The 22658-nt window shown below is 33.2% G+C and overlaps 3 long non-coding RNA genes across 3 annotated transcripts; all 3 read right to left on the bottom strand.

Annotated features, from left to right (window-relative positions):
- Positions 1–4433: 4433 nt before the first annotated feature.
- On the bottom strand, positions 4434–8735 carry LOC133824597 (uncharacterized). The gene is made up of 3 exons (XR_009888546.1): positions 8380–8735; positions 7375–7438; positions 4434–6213 (listed from the first exon to the last, which is right to left on the bottom strand). It is a non-coding gene; the product is annotated as an uncharacterized LOC133824597 (long non-coding RNA).
- A 1420-nt stretch (positions 8736–10155) lies between these two features.
- On the bottom strand, positions 10156–14457 carry LOC133824596 (uncharacterized). Its single transcript, XR_009888545.1, has 3 exons — positions 14102–14457; positions 13097–13160; positions 10156–11935 (listed from the first exon to the last, which is right to left on the bottom strand). It is a non-coding gene; the product is annotated as an uncharacterized LOC133824596 (long non-coding RNA).
- Positions 14458–15878: 1421 nt separating this feature from the next.
- On the bottom strand, positions 15879–20556 carry LOC133824595 (uncharacterized). The gene is made up of 3 exons (XR_009888544.1): positions 19825–20556; positions 18820–18883; positions 15879–17658 (listed from the first exon to the last, which is right to left on the bottom strand). It is a non-coding gene; the product is annotated as an uncharacterized LOC133824595 (long non-coding RNA).
- Between the last annotated feature and the right edge of the window lie 2102 nt (positions 20557–22658).

Below are 22658 nucleotides of genomic sequence, written 5' to 3'. Positions count from 1 at the left end.
CTTTTGAATGTCCTCCATGAATTGTTACTATTTCTCTTGCCATCATCATTTCATGTGATACAATTTCTCTTGTATCACAATTGTAAGCCCTTTTCCTCTCTTGTACTTGCCCTGCCACAAACAAATTCTAGACTACACTTGCCTAATGAAAGAAATTGACAAGTTTTGCGAATTGTAAATTTTTCATTTTTCAAATGCATGCTAATTTTTAAATATAGCTAGTGTCTCTCTGTAACGTCCCTAAGGTAGGGTACGTCTGCCACATACTCGTAATTCTAGGGTTTACGAGTATGTAAGGCACTTGACCAAAAGAATTAAATAAAATGATACGAAGAAATACAGAAAAATTTAAAACTTTTATATAAACTTATTAGAAGAAATTATTACACGTATGAATACTTTAAATTTAAGGCAGCCATATGAAAACTCTAAACCATTATTGCATTGCTACTGAGTCCGTGCTCCACAAGTTGCTCAACAGCTAAAGCCACACCTGGAAAAATGTTGGAAAATAACATAATGAGCTAACGCTCAGTAAGCAAATCTCATGCATACACATACACATGAACGTCATGAGTTTGTAGTGCACATATACTAATATGCTGACTTATATACTTATGCATTTCATTTATTGCTCAAGCACTTTCAAACTTTACTTTTATGCTCTTTCTTTTAGTTTCACATTTTTATGGGCCCAATATCACTTGTGCACACTGTTTGATTCAGCCAATGCCTGCAGGGCTTGTTACACATATCATATAGAATCCCATGGGTTCTCCTCCGGCTAGCCATCATCTCAGCTAGGCTCATCATAACACTCATTTCATCGTTTCCATAGCTGCCATACTTATTACACATATGGAGGAGAAAGACGGAAACATGGCAAACATATCTGAATGGTCAACTCTGACCTAGCCCACACTAGTGGGCAGCCACTATAAGTCTTATAGACTTCCGTCTTCTTTACTGAACTTACTTGATTGCTTCATCAAAACAGTGGCACCCTTTTTAACATCTTATTATCACTTTGCTTAAGCCTTGTGTCATTTAAATGTTTAACTTTACATAAGACTTTTCAAGGAATTTCATAACTTTTCTTATATTCATATGCATGGTCTTATATCACATAATAATGTATCACATAACTGTACATGCCATGCATACATGCTGATGCTGAAATGCCAATGTTCGTGTTCATGACTCATGTTGATGGTATTCAATCAAGGCATTGTATCACATCTCATATAACTCAAAACATCTTTAGTTATAATACATGAAGCTTTGGGTTGGTGGCGTTGTTATACCTTAACGTAGAGCTATGGCTCAGGTCTAAGGTTTACAGCCTAAAAACTTAAACGCTTCATATATCATAACATATAACAAAATCATGAACATAACAGTAATCCACACATTCATCAACATAAGAACACATACTTGCACATAATTCATATCAATCTTAACCAAGTAAGACATCTTTCACATATCACGAAATTCATCAAAGTCATATCACACAACACTATCATGATATTCATATAACCATTCTTCACATACTTATCATATGCATCATCATCATACCATACTTAACTCATCAGATGTACACAATCAATGTAGTCATGCATCTTACACTTAAGCACAAAAGGTGAGATTTACTTACCTTAGGTCCTTAGCTTATTTTAAAATTCCTCACCAAGAGTCAATCAATCAAATCCATACAAATCATATTCAAGGCACATCATTTATTAAATTCTATCAAAATCATAAATATACACTATTGATAGTGTATATTAATAATACCAGAAACTATATAAATGATAACAATAATTATTATCAACGTAATGCAAATAACTCTTCATATAAAACCATGATTTAAACCTTGCTCATAAGATAATGTACTCTTATGATAATAATAATAATAATAATCCCAACAAAAATAATAATTATCGTCTATAATTAAACTTATTTCGATATTAATAACAAAATACTTCAATAGCAATACGTATATGGATGTATATATTCAAATAGTCATTTTATAAAAGAAATCATATTTTTAACATAAAGTTGTAATAATCAATATAATGATAATAATATAAATATAAATATTTATATTATTATTAATTAGTCATAATATCAATTCCAGTGATATAATAAATATACTTTCTCCAAAATTCACTGGTCTTACAAATATCAATAACTGTAAGAAACTAATATTTGATATTATTTTAATATTCAAATATTAATAAAATATTAATATACAATAATAATGGTTAGATAATAGGTTTACTATAAATCATACTTTTCATATATATATATATATGAATCTGTATTCTTGATTTACTTAACAAAATAATAACAATAATAATTAAAATTACTTAATCATAATAATTTCCATATTAATATAAAATCAATTAAATATGTATTTTTATACTTTATTTAATATCTAATATTTTCTAGAAAATTGGACAGCACAACGGCTATAAAGTGGACAATTCCAAAATCAAAACCTGTATCAAAAATATATATAATCCCAGACAGCCAGTAAATTACAGAAAATATTCCATATATCAATAATATATAATTATATACTATAAATACACATAATAACAATTACTCTAATCAATCACAATTAAATCACAATATATAGGTTAAAGAAATTATACCAAAATGATCGGGTTCCACAACAAGTCAAACGATGATTTTCTGAGACTCAAAACGTACTTCGGAACCTCGAACACTAAGTTTCGACCGTCAGTCTACGGTGGATCGCGGTGGCTCGTGGTGGGCCCACCACCCAACTATGGTAGATGTAGGAACAAGTTATTGGGTTTTGAAGCCCACAACACGAGGAACACGATGGTGGTGACGGATCGGCAAACGGATGCCCGAGGTGGCCGAATCGCAACTTTGAAGTCGCGGGGTGGCCGAACTTAAATCTAGTGGTTGAGGCGTTTAATCGGCGAGTGAGCTCTAGATTCCCGCGTGGGTCGATAGTTCGGAGGCCTCTGAATCCAACGGTCCGGCGTGTGGCTAAAAATGGTGGCCGGAAAGTACTCCTGCGTCGTCGGCAACAGTAATACGCAGAGGAGAGAGAGAGAGAGAGAGAGAGGGAGAGAGAGAGAGAGAGAGAGGGGTTTTCTGAGGAGAGAGAGAGAGGGGCTCGGGTAAAAAGAAAGGCTGAAGCCTTTTATTTTATTTTATTTATTTATTTATTATTATTTTTTTAAAAATTACACTTGGACCCAAAATATTAAAATTCTTTTCAAATAAGTCCTTTAGCAAAACTTTCTTAATTTTATAAAAATCCCCAATTAAAATTATATGACATTCGGGTCCTATACTTGACTACTCAAGTTTCTCTCTCTTTAATCTCATTAAAAACATAAAATGATATTTTAAACACTATTTTTCCATTACTATTTCTTAAATTTGTAAACTTGTACATTTTATGTATTAAAACTCTGATTTATAATAAAAAAATGTATAATGAAAATGTTGGATATTACAATCCTTCCCTCGTTAAAATAATTTCGTCCTCGAAATTTCAAACTAAATTTGATAATCGGAGACAAGAACTACCATTACAAATAAACAGAACAACATTTCACAGCATAAGATTTCATACACAACACTTACTTTCATCCCGAAAACAAAACTTATTCCTGACTTGTAATCCTTATCATATATAAAAAGGTGAGGATGTGTAAACACCTCACATGAGGACTACAATATAGAAAGAAAGGAAATAAGCTATAACAATAGTATAAATTACAATGAATGTATACGAAAATACAAACGAATCCTCCTCATCCATACTTTTGAACACAAACCACATAACGTAAGAAGAGAAGATGACCATCATCATGAAAACATCCTTGATATTCATCTTTTACAGTCAATTTTTTTTTTTTTTTTTGGCATAAAATTAGATAACTAGAAAACAATTATATAGCCGATGAAGATTATTCTTTAAAACCAAGTCTTTATGAAACCCTTTCGTTGTCAAAACCGACCGCTTGCCCTGAATGAGAAATAGTGAGATAGGCCATTCATTAGGTACCATTTCAGAAAAGCCTGACTCTCATTCTTTCTCTAAGAAAATATTTAAAAATCAATTTTTTTTTTTTTTTCCAAATGTATAAAATAATAAAGGGCACATTGATACTATGCTAGAATGCAAATAACCGTGGCCACTCGGAAATTCACACACTTAGCTTAGTATCCCTTCATTGAATAAAACATGGGATAAGTCTTGACTGACCAATCCACCACTTCATCTACTAAAACGAATAATTCTCACATGTCTAATAAGTTAGACATGTCTCATTTCAACACCTATACCAATAATACTCAGTCATCACTTCACACAAGTAATACATTATCTTACTTTCGAGATAAAACAGCTAATATACTATAATTTAATCGCCGAAAGTAATTCACACTACAGAGTAATTCAGTAAATAACATTTATCACCTCGATTCATTCAACAATTTACAAATTGTTTCCATGTTCAAATCAGGATCGCAAAATCAATAGAAGTGATTTCCATGTCGACAACATCTAATAAGTTTGACTTTCATCATCAGAGAGGATAGCGTAACACATTGAACAAGATAAAATCTGTGATATCTATCTTGAAAACAAACAAATTCAAGGATCCAAAGACCCAACAGTTCAACACATTTTTCTATAAATAAAATTCATCACATACACACTAAAACACAATCAATCTCAAGCTTTTGAAAACCAAATCATTATTACTTCCGTCCATTACTCAAGCTAAGCAACCCATGGCATCCTCATCATCTCAGCTGAACTTAGACCTAACTTTAGCTTTACCTGAGCCAAATCTTCCCACTATCGAATCTTCACCACAAATTTCTGCACCCCTACCACAGCTAATGGTGTATCCTACAGTACACATCCCAGAACGAAATACTCAATTTCCCAGAGTTTGGCTTCCCAAATTTTATTCTGATACTGGCCTTGTCACGGTGGAGGATTCAGCTATGCTCGATAAAAAGGTGGCCATTAGTATAGGTCAAAGCATACTCACCCCTAAAGACCAAATAATTTTATCCCATAGGTCAGACCTACAAGCTGTAAAAGATTCCTTAGTTCTTACCACTCAGGCGGCAGCATCGGTCTCAAACCTAGGCCAACGGGTTCTTGCAAGAGAACAAGAGGTTGACCACTTGAAAAGGTATATAGAAACACAAAAACAAGAGATGATAGCCATTAGAAATGCCAACAAGGCATTGACTCGAGAGAAGGAGAAGTTGGTTAAGGAGAATGGGACTTTAACTACACTTCTTGCTAACTACTCAGTCGATATGAAGGAAAAATTTCGGACACTGCAAACTACTGGGGAGACCCTTAGAGTTGAACAACAAAAGTTGATCGACGAGGTAGAACGTGTCCAAAACCCCAATCCTTAATGTATTATGTATTTTTTTTTTTTTATCTATATATTACTACTGTTTCACTAAAGTCTCTTATTGTGTGTGCTCTCAGCAACAACCTAAAACTTTGCTCTCCAAAACACTAACCTGACATATTAACCCTTAACACACTAACTGAACTGATAGGTCACTTTCAAAGCTTGAGAATATCAAATAACAATCCAAACATCGACATCGATAGATCATCAATTATTTATCACATCAATAATCAAGGCATGCATTCCGATAAATAACAAAATTCAGTTTCTCTACCGTGCATGAGAATATTCATTTAATCCAAACTCATACTTATATCATGGAAACTCAAACACACAATGAGTTTCTAATACAATTACACAACATCATTAACATACATTAACTAAAATATGGATAAATTATACTAACCATTAACGTGTGGCTTGTCTTGTGGCGGAACTCAGTAGCATTTCAGATCCCAAAATCTAATAACATAACGAGTATACGACATCTACAAACTCAAAGCTCTGATACCATTTGTAACGTCCCTAAGGTAGGGTACGTCTGCCACATACTCGTAATTCTAGGGTTTACGAGTATGTAAGGCACTTGACCAAAAGAATTAAATAAAATGATACGAAGAAATACAGAAAAATTTAAAACTTTTATATAAACTTATTAGAAGAAATTATTACACGTATGAATACTTTAAATTTAAGGCAGCCATATGAAAACTCTAAACCATTATTGCATTGCTACTGAGTCCGTGCTCCACAAGTTGCTCAACAGCTAAAGCCACACCTGGAAAAATGTTGGAAAATAACATAATGAGCTAACGCTCAGTAAGCAAATCTCATGCATACACATACACATGAACGTCATGAGTTTGTAGTGCACATATACTAATATGCTGACTTATATACTTATGCATTTCATTTATTGCTCAAGCACTTTCAAACTTTACTTTTATGCTCTTTCTTTTAGTTTCACATTTTTATGGGCCCAATATCACTTGTGCACACTGTTTGATTCAGCCAATGCCTGCAGGGCTTGTTACACATATCATATAGAATCCCATGGGTTCTCCTCCGGCTAGCCATCATCTCAGCTAGGCTCATCATAACACTCATTTCATCGTTTCCATAGCTGCCATACTTATTACACATATGGAGGAGAAAGACGGAAACATGGCAAACATATCTGAATGGTCAACTCTGACCTAGCCCACACTAGTGGGCAGCCACTATAAGTCTTATAGACTTCCGTCTTCTTTACTGAACTTACTTGATTGCTTCATCAAAACAGTGGCACCCTTTTTAACATCTTATTATCACTTTGCTTAAGCCTTGTGTCATTTAAATGTTTAACTTTACATAAGACTTTTCAAGGAATTTCATAACTTTTCTTATATTCATATGCATGGTCTTATATCACATAATAATGTATCACATAACTGTACATGTCATGCATACATGCTGATGCTGAAATGCCAATGTTCGTATTCATGACTCATGTTGATGGTATTCAATCAAGGCATTGTATCACATCTCATATAACTCAAAACATCTTTAGTTATAATACATGAAGCTTTGGGTTGGTGGCGTTGTTATACCTTAACGTAGAGCTATGGCTCAGGTCTAAGGTTTCCAGCCTAAAAACTTAAACGCTTCATATATCATAACATATAACAAAATCATGAACATAACAGTAATCCACACATTCATCAACATAAGAACACATACTTGCACATAATTCATATCAATCTTAACCAAGTAAGACATCTTTCACATATCACGAAATTCATCAAAGTCATATCACACAACACTATCATGATATTCATATAACCATTCTTCACATACTTATCATATGCATCATCATCATACCATACTTAACTCATCAGATGTACACAATCAATGTAGTCATGCATCTTACACTTAAGCACAAAAGGTGAGATTTACTTACCTTAGGTCCTTAGCTTATTTTAAAATTCCTCACCAAGAGTCAATCAATCAAATCCATACAAATCCTATTCAAGGCACATCATTTATTAAATTCTATCAAAATCATAAATATACACTATTGATAGTGTATATTAATAATACCAGAAACTATATAAATGATAACAATAATTATTATCAACGTAATGCAAATAACTCTTCATATAAAACCATGATTTAAACCTTGCTCATAAGATAATGTACTCTTATGATAATAATAATAATAATAATCCCAACAAAAATAATAATTATCGTCTATAATTAAACTTATTTCGATATTAATAACAAAATACTTCAATAGCAATACGTATATGGATGTATATATTCAAATAGTCATTTTATAAAAGAAATCATATTTTTAACATAAAGTTGTAATAATCAATATAATGATAATAATATAAATATAAATATTTATATTATTATTAATTAGTCATAATATCAATTCCAGTGATATAATAAATATACTTTCTCCAAAATTCACTGGTCTTACAAATATCAATAACTGTAAGAAACTAATATTTGATATTATTTTAATATTCAAATATTAATAAAATATTAATATACAATAATAATGGTTAGATAATAGGTTTACTATAAATCATACTTTTCATATATATATATATATATGAATCTGTATTCTTGATTTACTTAACAAAATAATAACAATAATAATTAAAATTACTTAATCATAATAATTTCCATATTAATATAAAATCAATTAAATATGTATTTTTATACTTTATTTAATATCTAATATTTTCTAGAAAATTGGACAGCACAACGGCTATAAAGTGGACAATTCCAAAATCAAAACCTGTATCAAAAATATATATAATCCCAGACAGCCAGTAAATTACAGAAAATATTCCATATATCAATAATATATAATTATATACTATAAATACACATAATAACAATTACTCTAATCAATCACAATTAAATCACAATATATAGGTTAAAGAAATTATACCAAAATGATCGGGTTCCACAACAAGTCAAACGATGATTTTCTGAGACTCAAAACGTACTTCGGAACCTCGAACACTAAGTTTCGACCGTCAGTCTACGGTGGATCGCGGTGGCTCGTGGTGGGCCCACCACCCAACTATGGTAGATGTAGGAACAAGTTATTGGGTTTTGAAGCCCACAACACGAGGAACACGATGGTGGTGACGGATCGGCAAACGGATGCCCGAGGTGGCCGAATCGCAACTTTGAAGTCGCGGGGTGGCCGAACTTAAATCTAGTGGTTGAGGGGTTTAATCGGCGAGTGAGCTCTAGATTACCCGCGTGGGTCGATAGTTCGGAGGCCTCTGAATCCAACGGTCCGGCGTGTGGCTAAAAATGGTGGCCGGAAAGTACTCCTGCGTCGTCGGCAACAGTAATACGCAGAGGAGAGAGAGAGAGAGAGAGAGAGAGAGGGAGAGAGAGAGAGAGAGGGGTTTTCTGAGGAGAGAGAGAGAGGGGCTCGGGTAAAAAGAAAGGCTGAAGCCTTTTATTTTATTTTATTTATTTATTTATTATTATTTTTTTTAAAATTACACTTGGACCCAAAATATTAAAATTCTTTTCAAATAAGTCCTTTAGCAAAACTTTCTTAATTTTATAAAAATCCCCAATTAAAATTATATGACATTCGGGTCCTATACTTGACTACTCAAGTTTCTCTCTCTTTAATCTCATTAAAAACATAAAATGATATTTTAAACACTATTTTTCCATTACTATTTCTTAAATTTGTAAACTTGTACATTTTATGTATTAAAACTCTGATTTATAATAAAAAAATGTATAATGAAAATGTTGGATATTACAATCCTTCCCTCGTTAAAATAATTTCGTCCTCGAAATTTCAAACTAAATTTGATAATCGGAGACAAGAACTACCATTACAAATAAACAGAACAACATTTCACAGCATAAGATTTCATACACAACACTTACTTTCATCCCGAAAACAAAACTTATTCCTGACTTGTAATCCTTATCATATATAAAAAGGTGAGGATGTGTAAACACCTCACATGAGGACTACAATATAGAAAGAAAGGAAATAAGCTATAACAATAGTATAAATTACAATGAATGTATACGAAAATACAAACGAATCCTCCTCATCCATACTTTTGAACACAAACCACATAACGTAAGAAGAGAAGATGACCATCATCATGAAAACATCCTTGATATTCATCTTTTACAGTCAATTTTTTTTTTTTTTTTTGGCATAAAATTAGATAACTAGAAAACAATTATATAGCCGATGAAGATTATTCTTTAAAACCAAGTCTTTATGAAACCCTTTCGTTGTCAAAACCGACCGCTTGCCCTGAATGAGAAATAGTGAGATAGGCCATTCATTAGGTACCATTTCAGAAAAGCCTGACTCTCATTCTTTCTCTAAGAAAATATTTAAAAATCAATTTTTTTTTTTTTTCCAAATGTATAAAATAATAAAGGGCACATTGATACTATGCTAGAATGCAAATAACCGTGGCCACTCGGAAATTCACACACTTAGCTTAGTATCCCTTCATTGAATAAAACATGGGATAAGTCTTGACTGACCAATCCACCACTTCATCTACTAAAACGAATAATTCTCACATGTCTAATAAGTTAGACATGTCTCATTTCAACACCTATACCAATAATACTCAGTCATCACTTCACACAAGTAATACATTATCTTACTTTCGAGATAAAACAGCTAATATACTATAATTTAATCGCCGAAAGTAATTCACACTACAGAGTAATTCAGTAAATAACATTTATCACCTCGATTCATTCAACAATTTACAAATTGTTTCCATGTTCAAATCAGGATCGCAAAATCAATAGAAGTGATTTCCATGTCGACAACATCTAATAAGTTTGACTTTCATCATCAGAGAGGATAGCGTAACACATTGAACAAGATAAAATCTGTGATATCTATCTTGAAAACAAACAAATTCAAGGATCCAAAGACCCAACAGTTCAACACATTTTTCTATAAATAAAATTCATCACATACACACTAAAACACAATCAATCTCAAGCTTTTGAAAACCAAATCATTATTACTTCCGTCCATTACTCAAGCTAAGCAACCCATGGCATCCTCATCATCTCAGCTGAACTTAGACCTAACTTTAGCTTTACCTGAGCCAAATCTTCCCACTATCGAATCTTCACCACAAATTTCTGCACCCCTACCACAGCTAATGGTGTATCCTACAGTACACATCCCAGAACGAAATACTCAATTTCCCAGAGTTTGGCTTCCCAAATTTTATTCTGATACTGGCCTTGTCACGGTGGAGGATTCAGCTATGCTCGATAAAAAGGTGGCCATTAGTATAGGTCAAAGCATACTCACCCCTAAAGACCAAATAATTTTATCCCATAGGTCAGACCTACAAGCTGTAAAAGATTCCTTAGTTCTTACCACTCAGGCGGCAGCATCGGTCTCAAACCTAGGCCAACGGGTTCTTGCAAGAGAACAAGAGGTTGACCACTTGAAAAGGTATATAGAAACACAAAAACAAGAGATGATAGCCATTAGAAATGCCAACAAGGCATTGACTCGAGAGAAGGAGAAGTTGGTTAAGGAGAATGGGACTTTAACTACACTTCTTGCTAACTACTCAGTCGATATGAAGGAAAAATTTCGGACACTGCAAACTACTGGGGAGACCCTTAGAGTTGAACAACAAAAGTTGATCGACGAGGTAGAACGTGTCCAAAACCCCAATCCTTAATGTATTATGTATTTTTTTTTTTTTATCTATATATTACTACTGTTTCACTAAAGTCTCTTATTGTGTGTGCTCTCAGCAACAACCTAAAACTTTGCTCTCCAAAACACTAACCTGACATATTAACCCTTAACACACTAACTGAACTGATAGGTCACTTTCAAAGCTTGAGAATATCAAATAACAATCCAAACATCGACATCGATAGATCATCAATTATTTATCACATCAATAATCAAGGCATGCATTCCGATAAATAACAAAATTCAGTTTCTCTACCGTGCATGAGAATATTCATTTAATCCAAACTCATACTTATATCATGGAAACTCAAACACACAATGAGTTTCTAATACAATTACACAACATCATTAACATACATTAACTAAAATATGGATAAATTATACTAACCATTAACGTGTGGCTTGTCTTGTGGCGGAACTCAGTAGCATTTCAGATCCCAAAATCTAATAACATAACGAGTATACGACATCTACAAACTCAAAGCTCTGATACCATTTGTAACGTCCCTAAGGTAGGGTACGTCTGCCACATACTCGTAATTCTAGGGTTTACGAGTATGTAAGGCACTTGACCAAAAGAATTAAATAAAATGATACGAAGAAATACAGAAAAATTTAAAACTTTTATATAAACTTATTAGAAGAAATTATTACACGTATGAATACTTTAAATTTAAGGCAGCCATATGAAAACTCTAAACCATTATTGCATTGCTACTGAGTCCGTGCTCCACAAGTTGCTCAACAGCTAAAGCCACACCTGGAAAAATGTTGGAAAATAACATAATGAGCTAACGCTCAGTAAGCAAATCTCATGCATACACATACACATGAACGTCATGAGTTTGTAGTGCACATATACTAATATGCTGACTTATATACTTATGCATTTCATTTATTGCTCAAGCACTTTCAAACTTTACTTTTATGCTCTTTCTTTTAGTTTCACATTTTTATGGGCCCAATATCACTTGTGCACACTGTTTGATTCAGCCAATGCCTGCAGGGCTTGTTACACATATCATATAGAATCCCATGGGTTCTCCTCCGGCTAGCCATCATCTCAGCTAGGCTCATCATAACACTCATTTCATCGTTTCCATAGCTGCCATACTTATTACACATATGGAGGAGAAAGACGGAAACATGGCAAACATATCTGAATGGTCAACTCTGACCTAGCCCACACTAGTGGGCAGCCACTATAAGTCTTATAGACTTCCGTCTTCTTTACTGAACTTACTTGATTGCTTCATCAAAACAGTGGCACCCTTTTTAACATCTTATTATCACTTTGCTTAAGCCTTGTGTCATTTAAATGTTTAACTTTACATAAGACTTTTCAAGGAATTTCATAACTTTTCTTATATTCATATGCATGGTCTTATATCACATAATAATGTATCACATAACTGTACATGCCATGCATACATGCTGATGCTGAAATGCCAATGTTCGTATTCATGACTCATGTTGATGGTATTCAATCAAGGCATTGTATCACATCTCATATAACTCAAAACATCTTTAGTTATAATACATGAAGCTTTGGGTTGGTGGCGTTGTTATACCTTAACGTAGAGCTATGGCTCAGGTCTAAGGTTTCCAGCCTAAAAACTTAAACGCTTCATATATCATAACATATAACAAAATCATGAACATAACAGTAATCCACACATTCATCAACATAAGAACACATACTTGCACATAATTCATATCAATCTTAACCAAGTAAGACATCTTTCACATATCACGAAATTCATCAAAGTCATATCACACAACACTATCATGATATTCATATAACCATTCTTCACATACTTATCATATGCATCATCATCATACCATACTTAACTCATCAGATGTACACAATCAATGTAGTCATGCATCTTACACTTAAGCACAAAAGGTGAGATTTACTTACCTTAGGTCCTTAGCTTATTTTAAAATTCCTCACCAAGAGTCAATCAATCAAATCCATACAAATCCTATTCAAGGCACATCATTTATTAAATTCTATCAAAATCATAAATATACACTATTGATAGTGTATATTAATAATACCAGAAACTATATAAATGATAACAATAATTATTATCAACGTAATGCAAATAACTCTTCATATAAAACCATGATTTAAACCTTGCTCATAAGATAATGTACTCTTATGATAATAATAATAATAATAATCCCAACAAAAATAATAATTATCGTCTATAATTAAACTTATTTCGATATTAATAACAAAATACTTCAATAGCAATACGTATATGGATGTATATATTCAAATAGTCATTTTATAAAAGAAATCATATTTTTAACATAAAGTTGTAATAATCAATATAATGATAATAATATAAATATAAATATTTATATTATTATTAATTAGTCATAATATCAATTCCAGTGATATAATAAATATACTTTCTCCAAAATTCACTGGTCTTACAAATATCAATAACTGTAAGAAACTAATATTTGATATTATTTTAATATTCAAATATTAATAAAATATTAATATACAATAATAATGGTTAGATAATAGGTTTACTATAAATCATACTTTTCATATATATATATATATATGAATCTGTATTCTTGATTTACTTAACAAAATAATAACAATAATAATTAAAATTACTTAATCATAATAATTTCCATATTAATATAAAATCAATTAAATATGTATTTTTATACTTTATTTAATATCTAATATTTTCTAGAAAATTGGACAGCACAACGGCTATAAAGTGGACAATTCCAAAATCAAAACCTGTATCAAAAATATATATAATCCCAGACAGCCAGTAAATTACAGAAAATATTCCATATATCAATAATATATAATTATATACTATAAATACACATAATAACAATTACTCTAATCAATCACAATTAAATCACAATATATAGGTTAAAGAAATTATACCAAAATGATCGGGTTCCACAACAAGTCAAACGATGATTTTCTGAGACTCAAAACGTACTTCGGAACCTCGAACACTAAGTTTCGACCGTCAGTCTACGGTGGATCGCGGTGGCTCGTGGTGGGCCCACCACCCAACTATGGTAGATGTAGGAACAAGTTATTGGGTTTTGAAGCCCACAACACGAGGAACACGATGGTGGTGACGGATCGGCAAACGGATGCCCGAGGTGGCCGAATCGCAACTTTGAAGTCGCGGGGTGGCCGAACTTAAATCTAGTGGTTGAGGGGTTTAATCGGCGAGTGAGCTCTAGATTACCCGCGTGGGTCGATAGTTCGGAGGCCTCTGAATCCAACGGTCCGGCGTGTGGCTAAAAATGGTGGCCGGAAAGTACTCCTGCGTCGTCGGCAACAGTAATACGCAGAGGAGAGAGAGAGAGAGAGAGAGAGAGAGGGAGAGAGAGAGAGAGAGGGGTTTTCTGAGGAGAGAGAGAGAGGGGCTCGGGTAAAAAGAAAGGCTGAAGCCTTTTATTTTATTTTATTTATTTATTTATTATTATTTTTTTTAAAATTACACTTGGACCCAAAATATTAAAATTCTTTTCAAATAAGTCCTTTAGCAAAACTTTCTTAATTTTATAAAAATCCCCAATTAAAATTATATGACATTCGGGTCCTATACTTGACTACTCAAGTTTCTCTCTCTTTAATCTCATTAAAAACATAAAATGATATTTTAAACACTATTTTTCCATTACTATTTCTTAAATTTGTAAACTTGTACATTTTATGTATTAAAACTCTGATTTATAATAAAAAAATGTATAATGAAAATGTTGGATATTACAATCCTTCCCTCGTTAAAATAATTTCGTCCTCGAAATTTCAAACTAAATTTGATAATCGGAGACAAGAACTACCATTACAAATAAACAGAACAACATTTCACAGCATAAGATTTCATACACAACACTTACTTTCATCCCGAAAACAAAACTTATTCCTGACTTGTAATCCTTATCATATATAAAAAGGTGAGGATGTGTAAACACCTCACATGAGGACTACAATATAGAAAGAAAGGAAATAAGCTATAACAATAGTATAAATTACAATGAATGTATACGAAAATACAAACGAATCCTCCTCATCCATACTTTTGAACACAAACCACATAACGTAAGAAGAGAAGATGACCATCATCATGAAAACATCCTTGATATTCATCTTTTACAGTCAATTTTTTTTTTTTTTTTTGGCATAAAATTAGATAACTAGAAAACAATTATATAGCCGATGAAGATTATTCTTTAAAACCAAGTCTTTATGAAACCCTTTCGTTGTCAAAACCGACCGCTTGCCCTGAATGAGAAATAGTGAGATAGGCCATTCATTAGGTACCATTTCAGAAAAGCCTGACTCTCATTCTTTCTCTAAGAAAATATTTAAAAATCAATTTTTTTTTTTTTTTCCAAATGTATAAAATAATAAAGGGCACATTGATACTATGCTAGAATGCAAATAACCGTGGCCACTCGGAAATTCACACACTTAGCTTAGTATCCCTTCATTGAATAAAACATGGGATAAGTCTTGACTGACCAATCCACCACTTCATCTACTAAAACGAATAATTCTCACATGTCTAATAAGTTAGACATGTCTCATTTCAACACCTATACCAATAATACTCAGTCATCACTTCACACAAGTAATACATTATCTTACTTTCGAGATAAAACAGCTAATATACTATAATTTAATCGCCGAAAGTAATTCACACTACAGAGTAATTCAGTAAATAACATTTATCACCTCGATTCATTCAACAATTTACAAATTGTTTCCATGTTCAAATCAGGATCGCAAAATCAATAGAAGTGATTTCCATGTCGACAACATCTAATAAGTTTGACTTTCATCATCAGAGAGGATAGCGTAACACATTGAACAAGATAAAATCTGTGATATCTATCTTGAAAACAAACAAATTCAAGGATCCAAAGACCCAACAGTTCAACACATTTTTCTATAAATAAAATTCATCACATACACACTAAAACACAATCAATCTCAAGCTTTTGAAAACCAAATCATTATTACTTCCGTCCATTACTCAAGCTAAGCAACCCATGGCATCCTCATCATCTCAGCTGAACTTAGACCTAACTTTAGCTTTACCTGAGCCAAATCTTCCCACTATCGAATCTTCACCACAAATTTCTGCACCCCTACCACAGCTAATGGTGTATCCTACAGTACACATCCCAGAACGAAATACTCAATTTCCCAGAGTTTGGCTTCCCAAATTTTATTCTGATACTGGCCTTGTCACGGTGGAGGATTCAGCTATGCTCGATAAAAAGGTGGCCATTAGTATAGGTCAAAGCATACTCACCCCTAAAGACCAAATAATTTTATCCCATAGGTCAGACCTACAAGCTGTAAAAGATTCCTTAGTTCTTACCACTCAGGCGGCAGCATCGGTCTCAAACCTAGGCCAACGGGTTCTTGCAAGAGAACAAGAGGTTGACCACTTGAAAAGGTATATAGAAACACAAAAACAAGAGATGATAGCCATTAGAAATGCCAACAAGGCATTGACTCGAGAGAAGGAGAAGTTGGTTAAGGAGAATGGGACTTTAACTACACTTCTTGCTAACTACTCAGTCGATATGAAGGAAAAATTTCGGACACTGCAAACTACTGGGGAGACCCTTAGAGTTGAACAACAAAAGTTGATCGACGAGGTAGAACGTGTCCAAAACCCCAATCCTTAATGTATTATGTATTTTTTTTTTTTTATCTATATATTACTACTGTTTCACTAAAGTCTCTTATTGTGTGTGCTCTCAGCAACAACCTAAAACTTTGCTCTCCAAAACACTAACCTGACATATTAACCCTTAACACACTAACTGAACTGATAGGTCACTTTCAAAGCTTGAGAATATCAAATAACAATCCAAACATCGACATCGATAGATCATCAATTATTTATCACATCAATAATCAAGGCATGCATTCCGATAAATAACAAAATTCAGTTTCTCTACCGTGCATGAGAATATTCATTTAATCCAAACTCATACTTATATCATGGAAACTCAAACACACAATGAGTTTCTAATACAATTACACAACATCATTAACATACATTAACTAAAATATGGATAAATTATACTAACCATTAACGTGTGGCTTGTCTTGTGGCGGAACTCAGTAGCATTTCAGATCCCAAAATCTAATAACATAACGAGTATACGACATCTACAAACTCAAAGCTCTGATACCATTTGTAACGTCCCTAAGGTAGGGTACGTCTGCCACATACTCGTAATTCTAGGGTTTACGAGTATGTAAGGCACTTGACCAAAAGAATTAAATAAAATGATACGAAGAAATACAGAAAAATTTAAAACTTTTATATAAACTTATTAGAAGAAATTATTACACGTATGAATACTTTAAATTTAAGGCAGCCATATGAAAACTCTAAACCATTATTGCATTGCTACTGAGTCCGTGCTCCACAAGTTGCTCAACAGCTAAAGCCACACCTGGAAAAATGTTGGAAAATAACATAATGAGCTAACGCTCAGTAAGCAAATCTCATGCATACACATACACATGAACGTCATGAGTTTGTAGTGCACATATACTAATATGCTGACTTATATACTTATGCATTTCATTTATTGCTCAAGCACTTTCAAACTTTACTTTTATGCTCTTTCTTTTAGTTTCACATTTTTATGGGCCCAATATCACTTGTGCACACTGTTTGATTCAGCCAATGCCTGCAGGGCTTGTTACACATATCATATAGAATCCCATGGGTTCTCCTCCGGCTAGCCATCATCTCAGCTAGGCTCATCATAACACTCATTTCATCGTTTCCATAGCTGCCATACTTATTACACATATGGAGGAGAAAGACGGAAACATGGCAAACATATCTGAATGGTCAACTCTGACCTAGCCCACACTAGTGGGCAGCCACTATAAGTCTTATAGACTTCCGTCTTCTTTACTGAACTTACTTGATTGCTTCATCAAAACAGTGGCACCCTTTTTAACATCTTATTATCACTTTGCTTAAGCCTTGTGTCATTTAAATGTTTAACTTTACATAAGACTTTTCAAGGAATTTCATAACTTTTCTTATATTCATATGCATGGTCTTATATCACATAATAATGTATCACATAACTGTACATGCCATGCATACATGCTGATGCTGAAATGCCAATGTTCGTGTTCATGACTCATGTTGATGGTATTCAATCAAGGCATTGTATCACATCTCATATAACTCAAAACATCTTTAGTTATAATACATGAAGCTTTGGGTTGGTGGCGTTGTTATACCTTAACGTAGAGCTATGGCTCAGGTCTAAGGTTTCCAGCCTAAAAACTTAAACGCTTCATATATCATAACATATAACAAAATCATGAACATAACAGTAATCCACACATTCATCAACATAAGAACACATACTTGCACATAATTCATATCAATCTTAACCAAGTAAGACATCTTTCACATATCACGAAATTCATCAAAGTCATATCACACAACACTATCATGATATTCATATAACCATTCTTCACATACTTATCATATGCATCATCATCATACCATACTTAACTCATCAGATGTACACAATCAATGTAGTCATGCATCTTACACTTAAGCACAAAAGGTGAGATTTACTTACCTTAGGTCCTTAGCTTATTTTAAAATTCCTCACCAAGAGTCAATCAATCAAATCCATACAAATCCTATTCAAGGCACATCATTTATTAAATTCTATCAAAATCATAAATATACACTATTGATAGTGTATATTAATAATACCAGAAACTATATAAATGATAACAATAATTATTATCAACGTAATGCAAATAACTCTTCATATAAAACCATGATTTAAACCTTGCTCATAAGATAATGTACTCTTATGATAATAATAATAATAATAATCCCAACAAAAATAATAATTATCGTCTATAATTAAACTTATTTCGATATTAATAACAAAATACTTCAATAGCAATACGTATATGGATGTATATATTCAAATAGTCATTTTATAAAAGAAATCATATTTTTAACATAAAGTTGTAATAATCAATATAATGATAATAATATAAATATAAATATTTATATTATTATTAATTAGTCATAATATCAATTCCAGTGATATAATAAATATACTTTCTCCAAAATTCACTGGTCTTACAAATATCAATAACTGTAAGAAACTAATATTTGATATTATTTTAATATTCAAATATTAATAAAATATTAATATACAATAATAATGGTTAGATAATAGGTTTACTATAAATCATACTTTTCATATATATATATATATATGAATCTGTATTCTTGATTTACTTAACAAAATAATAACAATAATAATTAAAATTACTTAATCATAATAATTTCCATATTAATATAAAATCAATTAAATATGTATTTTTATACTTTATTTAATATCTAATATTTTCTAGAAAATTGGACAGCACAACGGCTATAAAGTGGACAATTCCAAAATCAAAACCTGTATCAAAAATATATATAATCCCAGACAGCCAGTAAATTACAGAAAATATTCCATATATCAATAATATATAATTATATACTATAAATACACATAATAACAATTACTCTAATCAATCACAATTAAATCACAATATATAGGTTAAAGAAATTATACCAAAATGATCGGGTTCCACAACAAGTCAAACGATGATTTTCTGAGACTCAAAACGTACTTCGGAACCTCGAACACTAAGTTTCGACCGTCAGTCTACGGTGGATCGCGGTGGCTCGTGGTGGGCCCACCACCCAACTATGGTAGATGTAGGAACAAGTTATTGGGTTTTGAAGCCCACAACACGAGGAACACGATGGTGGTGACGGATCGGCAAACGGATGCCCGAGGTGGCCGAATCGCAACTTTGAAGTCGCGGGGTGGCCGAACTTAAATCTAGTGGTTGAGGCGTTTAATCGGCGAGTGAGCTCTAGATTCCCGCGTGGGTCGATAGTTCGGAGGCCTCTGAATCCAACGGTCCGGCGCGTGGCTAAAAATGGTGGCCGGAAAGTACTCCTGCGTCGTCGGCAACAGTAATACGCAGAGGAGAGAGAGAGAGAGAGAGAGAGAGGGAGAGAGAGAGAGAGAGGGGTTTTCTGAGGAGAGAGAGAGAGGGGCTCGGGTAAAAAGAAAGGCTGAAGCCTTTTATTTTATTTTATTTATTTATTTATTATTATTTTTTTAAAAATTACACTTGGACCCAAAATATTAAAATTCTTTTCAAATAAGTCCTTTAGCAAAACTTTCTTAATTTTATAAAAATCCCCAATTAAAATTATATGACATTCGGGTCCTATACTTGACTACTCAAGTTTCTCTCTCTTTAATCTCATTAAAAACATAAAATGATATTTTAAACACTATTTTTCCATTACTATTTCTTAAATTTGTAAACTTGTACATTTTATGTATTAAAACTCTGATTTATAATAAAAAAATGTATAATTTAAATGTTGGATATTACACTCTCATTGGTTGGAAACAACATTAATTATGAAAAAAAAAATCTAAATTCGAAATTAATGTAGAAAAAAAGTATTTACATGTTGGTGACTTGCTATATTAAGTTACTATGTTGCCACATCATCATAATTGTTAGTACTCATCTATAAGTAGTAATCATTGAGAAGTCTTCCTCTATATATATATAGATGAATGCACTCTTAATAGTTACTACCCATAGATGGTTTTGTTAATAATATAAGTTTTATTAATATGTAAATGTAGTTTAGTTTTTTAGCCTCTTGTACTCTTATTATCATCTTTACAACATAATGAAAACCTAGCCTCCCTTTTGATTCTTTCTCAAATCTCCTTTGTCTATTTGCAAAATTATCATGGTATCAGAGCCAGGTTCTTGAGTACCCTCGATTTGGTTGCGCTAAGATTACAATCTCGGTGATCGAATAGGCAGAATTATTCGTATTGGCAATTATATCATGAAAAAATTTCTGAAAGGGAAACGTATGTGGGGTTATGTTTTTGGAACTTCCACGAAACCGAAGGACGATAAGGATGAGAGCTTTGCAGAACAGTTGGATCTTTGGGATGCCAACAACTCGAAAATCATCACTTGGATTAACAACTCGGTTCAACAATCAATCGGTATCCAATTGGCGAAATATGAGATGGCGAAGGAAGTTTGGGAGCACTTAGAAAGGCTGTATACATAGTCTAATTTCGCAAAGCAGTATTAGTTGGAGATTGACATTCGGGCCCTTCAACAGAATAGCATGAGCGTTCTGGAATTTTATTCTGCTATGTCTAATCTGTGGGATCAGCTTGCTTTGACTGAATCAGCGGAGTTACGGGCATTTTCCCCTTACATTACTCGGAGAGACGCACAATGTCTGGTTCAATTTTTGATGGCTCTTCGAGATGAGTTTGAAGGTCTTCGTGGAAAAATCTTGCATCGCAGTCCTCTTCCGTCGGTTGATTCGGTGGTTAATGAGTTGTTAGCAGAAGAGATGCGCTTGAAGTCTGGTGTTGATAAGGGGGGGGGGGGTGCGAAAAAGGGGATTCTTCCTTCTCCGAATCCCTCTGTCTTTGCAGTTCCTCATCGGCCAGCCTCCAACAATCAACACAAGACTCAAGCCAAGGTTGGTTGTGACGAATGTAGTTTTTGCAAGCAAAAGGGACATTGGAAGGCTCAATGTCCCAAACTGTTGAACAGGGCTGATTAGTGCTCAAAAATATCATTTTATTAATCTTAAAGTGTAAAATTAATTAAGTTTTAATTAATATTTTCATGGATTTATTGTCATATATTTTATATTTGAAAATATTAGTTTTAATTTAATTTGTGTTTAATTTTCAGGAAATAAAATATATTTTTGACACAAAGAAAAAGAAAGGAGAAAAAAAGAATTAAAATTGAAAAAAATGATGATAAAGTGGTATTTTTGAAGGAGAAATAGGCCCAAAATGGAGCCCAAACCCAAGTTTTAGCTGCTCCCTCTCGCTGCCACGTGTCAATCTGCCATTCGTCCACTCCAGCCTGACGCCAGCCGAGCCAGCCGCCAGCGGCAGCCACCCTTGACGCACTGCCACCTGACGCTGACACGCACTGCCATCTAACGCCGAGGGTCCCATCATCCTGACAGCGCCTGACACGATCTGATAACTGCACCCCATGTTCCCCCACGGCCCGACCAAGACTGACGCGCCAGCCCAGCATCCAACCCGAGCACGCCACCTGTCCCTGTCGTCAGTCCGTGTCTCCATTTTACCAGCAGCCACTTCCCATTTTCATCAGCTTTTTGAGCCACTTTCCCCATTATTTTGTACACATTTTTACACGTTTTGAGCCCTATTTACACTATAAATAGAGGACCAAATGGGGTAAAAAGGATATCAGATTGTGCAAGGGAATAGTAGAGAGTATTGGAGAGAAAAACACTTAGTTTTTCATATTTTTCTTTTACATTTTTGTGAGTGAAAACAATGCCTATTTTAGG

Source organism: Humulus lupulus, chromosome 3 (assembly GCF_963169125.1).
Source record: "Humulus lupulus chromosome 3, drHumLupu1.1, whole genome shotgun sequence".
NCBI lineage: Eukaryota > Viridiplantae > Streptophyta > Magnoliopsida > Rosales > Cannabaceae > Humulus > Humulus lupulus.
The sequence above is the reverse complement of the archived record's forward strand: the minus strand, read 5'-3'. Positions and strand labels throughout refer to the sequence as shown.